Source organism: Arachis ipaensis, chromosome B10 (assembly GCF_000816755.2).
Source record: "Arachis ipaensis cultivar K30076 chromosome B10, Araip1.1, whole genome shotgun sequence".
NCBI lineage: Eukaryota > Viridiplantae > Streptophyta > Magnoliopsida > Fabales > Fabaceae > Arachis > Arachis ipaensis.
This window is the reverse complement of record NC_029794.2, coordinates 128,918,135-128,924,498: the sequence shown is the minus strand read 5'-3', so window position 1 is coordinate 128,924,498 and position 6,364 is coordinate 128,918,135.

Sequence of the window (6,364 nt, the reverse complement as noted above, 5' to 3'; positions counted from 1 at the left end):
TAGTAATTTAGTTCAATAGTTAGTTACAAGTTAACACTTCCATACCCTTCTAGAAGGCATTTTCTTTGTAAGTATAAAATGACTCACTCACCCACTGTACACTCACTTTACCAATTACACATTTGAAATGGATTTAGGTCACGTTCTTCTTCCTCTCTCTTTGTTCGTGAAACTCTGCTTCACTACTCACTCTCCCTCTCAGATTTGATTCTTCTATCACATACCACAAGTTCTTGATACCTTTCATGGTATCAGAGCTTTTGGTACTACAGCTTCCGTAAAATTCAAGAAAGTCAAGCCTGTTCGGCAACAAGATTCAATCACCATGGCGCAAGGGTTCACAACAACTCCGATCTCGATGAAATTGGATGAGGACAACTACCTACAGTGGAAAGATCAGGCAGAGTAAATAATTGAAGGTAATGACATGCTGAATCACATCACAGGAGAAGGAATACCTTAGCAGTTTCTGGTTTCTGAGAATGGTGGAACTGGCACAGCAAATCCTGAGTTTTAGAAGTGAAAAAGGCAAGATGCACTCCTCAAGTCATGGCTGTTAGCTTCAATGAGCAAACCGTTTACAACAAGGATGGTTGGATGTGTGTACACATTGCAGGTTTGGAAGAGGCTCGAAGATCACTTCTCTTCTCAAATCAAAGCCAAGGTAATGTAGTTAAAGAATAAGCTGAGTACTATTCAAATTGGTGCCTCTGTCACTGAATATATCTTGACAATAAAAGGAACAATAAATGCACTAGCTTCTGTAGGTGAATCTGTGAAGGAGAGTGACCATGTAAATACAATTCTAAATAGACTGACTGAAGAATACTCATCACTGATAACCTCAGTGTTAACAACATCAAGATCTCAAAGTATAACTGTAGGCAAATTAGAAGTGTTACTTCTTTCACATGAAAGCATGTTAGCAAGGTTTAGAAGGTCAGAAACGCTTGTGCAAGCCAATTTAGCTCAACACTATCAATATGGACAAAGTCAGCAAATGAGAGGAGGCTTCAGGGGTGGCTTCCAAGGCAGAGGTAGTAGGTTCAGAGGAGGCAGAAATTCATACACTGCTGGAAGAATGATGCAAGAATCATACAGTGGTGGAAGAGGTATGTAAGAACAATACAATGAAGGAAATGAATATGGAAGAGGACAACACGAAAGAGGTAGATCGAATGGTAGTGGTGCAATGAATTTTGTGAATACAAGACTATAGTATGAAAAGTCACAATGTCAAGTGTGTGATAAAATAGGACACACAGTAAAGACATGTTGGTACAGGTATAGTGAGGATCAGTATGAAGAGGATTACAGCAACCAGATCAGCCAACCTGCAGCTAATTTCAGCAAAGTACTAGCTACACTTGCCACCATCGAGGATCTAAATTGGCATCCGGACTCAGGCGCCACGCATCACATGACACATGATGAACAAAATTTGGTTGAGAAAGAAGAATATGTGAGAGATGAACAAGTTGTCATTGGAGATGGATCAGGTTTGCAAATCAATTTAGCTGGTAATTCGTGTTTTAAATCTGATTTGAGCTCTAGGCTATTTAAGTTGAGAAAAATTCTATTTGTGCCTGATGTTACAAAAAACTTAATGAGTGTCCATCAATTCTGCTGTGATAACAGAGTCTTCTTTGAATTTCATGTTGATAAATATTGTGTTAAATCACAGGAAACCAAAGAAACTGTGCTTCAAGGGAAGGTCGATAAAGGCCTCTATAAATTTATCAATTTTGCTGCACACACACCACCAGAAGCTCATGTGACCATTCTAAATAACAAGAACGGTCTCCTAATATGGCATGCCAGATTAGAACACCCTAGCCGAATTGTTTTGTCAAAAGCTTTGAGAAATTGTTATAATTTTTCTTTTCGAGCCAGTAATAAAATAAATTGTCCAGCTTGTTGCATTGGAAAGTCCCATCAATTGCCTTTTCCAACCTCACAAACAGTGTATACCTAACCCTTACAACTTGTATATACAGATATCTGGGGTCCAGCCTTTATGTCTGACAATAATAAAAATTGGTACTTTGTGAATTTTATTGATGCATTCTCAAAGTTCACTTGGCTTTATCTCATTAAGTCTAGAGCTCAACTAAAATCAGTTTTTAATCACTTCTAACAAATGGTTGAATTGCAATTAAACACAAAACTAAAGGTAATACAAAGTAATAATGTTGCTGAGTATATGAGTTTGTCTAAGATCTTGCAGGAAAGGGGAATCATACACAGGTTCTCATGTCCTCATGTGCACCAACAAAATGGCTCAGCTGAAAAGAAACACAGACATGTGGTTGAAATGGGGCTGACCTTACTAGCAGCAGCCTCAATGCCTACAAAATTCTGGGGTGAAGCCTTTGCTACAGCAACAAAACTAATCAACTTACTACCTACACATGTATTGGAAAGGCAGTCACCAACAGAAAAGTTGCTTGGAAAGAAACCACCCTATGAGAATCTCAGGGTATTTGGGTGCTTATGCTTTCCCATCAAAGGCCTTACAACAAGTACAAGCTTGACTTCAGATCCTCTCCATGCATCTTCATTGGATATGATTCCGTCCGAAAAGGCTACAAATGCCTCACTCAACAAGGGATAATCATCACAACTCCAAATGTCGTGTTTTTTGAAGAAAGATTCCCTTTTCAAGAAGCAAAAGAAGCATCCAGCAACAGACAAGACTCAAAGACCTCAATTCCAATTTTTCCAACAATTCCAAAGCTCAGTGAAGTCACCAGGACAGCTTCAACTCAACGCAGTTCAGATTCAGCTCAATAGATTCTAGAAGCAGCAGCAGCAAACTCTCCTAGAAATGCAATCCAACAAAATTCAGTAACTGGAAGCTCAGTCCAAACAGCACAACAACAACCTAACCTTAGAGCAACTATACCTCAATAGAGGCCAGCAGCAGCATCAGCAACTCCCATCCCAATTCCAATAAATAACATATAAATTATGTTGCTGTTATTGCATTACTGCTGAGTCAGCTAAAAGAGATTAGGAAGCTAATTTTCTGTTTAAGATAAGTTAGTTAGAAGTTAGCAATTCAGTTAGCAGCTAGTAATTCAGTAGTTAGTTACAAGTTAACACTTCCATACCTTTCTAGAAGGCCTTTTCTTTGTAAGTATAAAATGACTCACTCACTCACTGTACACTCACTTTACCAATTACACATTTAAAATGGATTCAGGTCATGTTCTTCTTCCTCTCTCTTTGTTCGTGAAACTCTGCTTCACTACTCACTCTCCCTCTCATATCTGATTCTTCTATCACACACCACAAGTTTTTGATACCTTTCATGGTATCAGAGCTTTTGGTACCACAGCTTCCGTAAAATTCAAGAAAGTCAAGCTTGTTCAGCAGCAAGATTCAATCACCATGGCGCAAGGGTTCACAACAACTCCGATCTCGATGAAATTGGATGAGGACAACTACCTACAGTGGAAAGATCAGGCAGAGTAAACATTTGAAGGTAATGACATGCTGAATCACATCACAGGAGAAGGAATACCTTAGCAGTTTCTGGTTTCTAAGAATGGTGAAACTGGCACAGCAAATCCTGAGTTTCAGAAGTGAAAAAGGCAAGATGCACTCCTCAAGTCATGGCTATTAGCTTCAATGAGCAAACCGTTTACAACAAGGATGGTTAGATGTGTGTACACATGGCAGGTTTGGAAGAGGTTCGAAGATCACTTCTCTTCTCAAATCAAAGCCAAGGTAATGTAGTTAAAGAATAAGCTAAGTACTATTCAAATTGGTGCCTCTGTCACTGAATATGTCTTGACAATAAAAAAACAATAGATGCACTAGCTTCTGTAGGTGAATCTGTGAAGGAGAGTGACCATGTAAATGCAATACGAAATGGACTGACTGAAGAATACTCATCACTAATAACCTCAGTGTTAACAACATCAAGATCTCAAAATATAACTGTAGGCGAATTATAAGTATTACTTCTTTCACATGAAAGCATGTTAGAAAGGTTTGGAAGATCAGAAATGCTTGTGCAAGCCAATTTAGCTCAACACTATCAATATGGACAAAGTCAGCAAATGAGAGGAGGCTTTAGGGGTGGCTTCCGAGGCAGAGGTAGTAGGTTCAGAAGAGGCAAAAATTCATACACTGGTGGAAGAATGATGCAAGAATCATACAGTAGTGGAAGAGGTATGCAAGAACAGTACAATGAAAAAAATGAATATGGAAGAGGACAGCACGAAAGAGGTAGATCGAATGGTGGTGGTGCAAGGAATTTTATGAATACAAGACCACAGTATAAAAAGCCACAATGTCAAGTGTGTGATAAAATAGGACACACATCAAAGACATGTTGATACAGGCATAGTGAGGATCAGTATGAAGAGGATTACATCAACCAGATCAGCCAGCCTGTAGCTAATTTCAGCAAAGTACTAGCTGCACCTGCCACCATCCAGGATCTAAATTGGTATCCGGACTCAGGCGCCACGCATCACATAACACATGATGAACAAAACTTGGTTGAGAAAGAAGAATACGTGGGAGATGAACAAGTTGTCATTGGAGATGGATCAGGTTTGCAAATCAATTTAGTAGGTAATTCGTGTTTTAAATCTGATTTAAGCTCTAGACTATTTAAGTTTAGAAAAAATCTGTTTGTGCCTGAAATTTTGAAAAACTTAATGAGTGTCCACCAATTCTACTGTGACTTGTAAGCTAGCATGTAAAAATATTCAAATTTTCAAGACTCCAACCAGTAGTTACCATGGTAAAATTCACTTAGAAAAATATAACAAGAACTAACCCTTCTTCAATACTAAAGCATAACCACAATCAATACTAATATTGTCTAATAATACCAAATATTTAAATCAATACAAATAACACAATCTTATGTATTAGTCTAAAGTCTTATGCATTCTAAACATAAAACATTAACTTATAATCTTATAATGACTAATAACACAAAATATTAAAGTTTACAATACTTAAATTCCACATAAGAATAGTCATGATCCATCATTAATAACACAAAATATTAATTGTATATGATGACCGGGCCACCGGGCCGACTTCGGGTGACCCGAGCTATGGCCCGGGCCCGACGCGAAATAATGGCCGGTCTATTTTTGAGACCCGTACTCGACCCTAAACCCGATGAAATCACACCAAATTAGTCCCTAAAGTATTTGGGGCCGGGCCGGATCTGTACACCCCTATTTTAACTGATTTTTTTTTGTTACCAAACATTTCTGTTACCTCATATATTGCAACAACTTTCGGCCCTATGCTGCACCACCCAATCCTAATCTAATTTAATGTCACAATGTAACTTAAAATTTATTAAAAATTTTATCTATTCTCTACCTTTACTTTTTCAATTTAAACCCATGTATGTTTTTTTTTTTATTTTTGTGACTGAAACCCATATATGTACAATCTAACGTCTCGCTACTTTACAATTACTTAATTTAGTTTCACAACAAAATTGAGTTTTTTTTATAATAATCCGTACATTTTTCTTAAGGATATAATCAAACCCATATCTTTTCTTTTTTTTTTTTTAAATTTATCACAACCTCACATGAAAACACTTGTGCCTATTTTAATTGAGAACCACTAGGAAATCAAAAATATATCAGCCAAAAATCAACCAAAATATGTTTGAGTTCCATGAAAAATCGGATTTTGATTTGTGCTCCGTGATCTCAGGAGCGATTTTCAAACATATTATTCAAAAAGTGATTTTAATTAAACGGTTTTGTTTACTTTTTTGCTGGTCACATTTTGGTTCCATATATTTTTCCATTTTAATTTGAATTTTTTCCATTAAAACTCAATCTAATTTTTCTTCCTTTTTTTGGGTATAGAACCATAATATAATTTTTTTTTGTTTGCATTAGAGTATCCATCGAGTCGAAAGTTCAATGACTAATCTCTCGGGTATTGCAGAGACAAAGTTGGCGACCCTCCTAAACAAGCAAGCTCCATTCCCATTCTCCAATGAATATCGAACTTGAGAGAGAAAGTTAAAGAACACAGACCCTCATCCATCTGTACCAACTTGCCTTGGTAACCGTAATATAATTTTAGTTCGACTAAACCACCATACCTTGTGGATCAGCCCACACAAATATCCCCTTTCAAATGGCCTATACTTTAGAATCAAACAAAGAAAACCAAGTCTATCAAACATTGCACCAAAAAAGTTTAATCCATTTATTGGCACACCTCATTACTATAGTCAGCTTCAATTTCAGCCGATTCAGAGTTAGGGTTCTTGAACCACACTCTTATACTGAAAGTGCTATCTATCTATGATGTTATAAAATTCCTAATCTCTCACTTTGATCAAAAAATTAAAAAAAAAAAA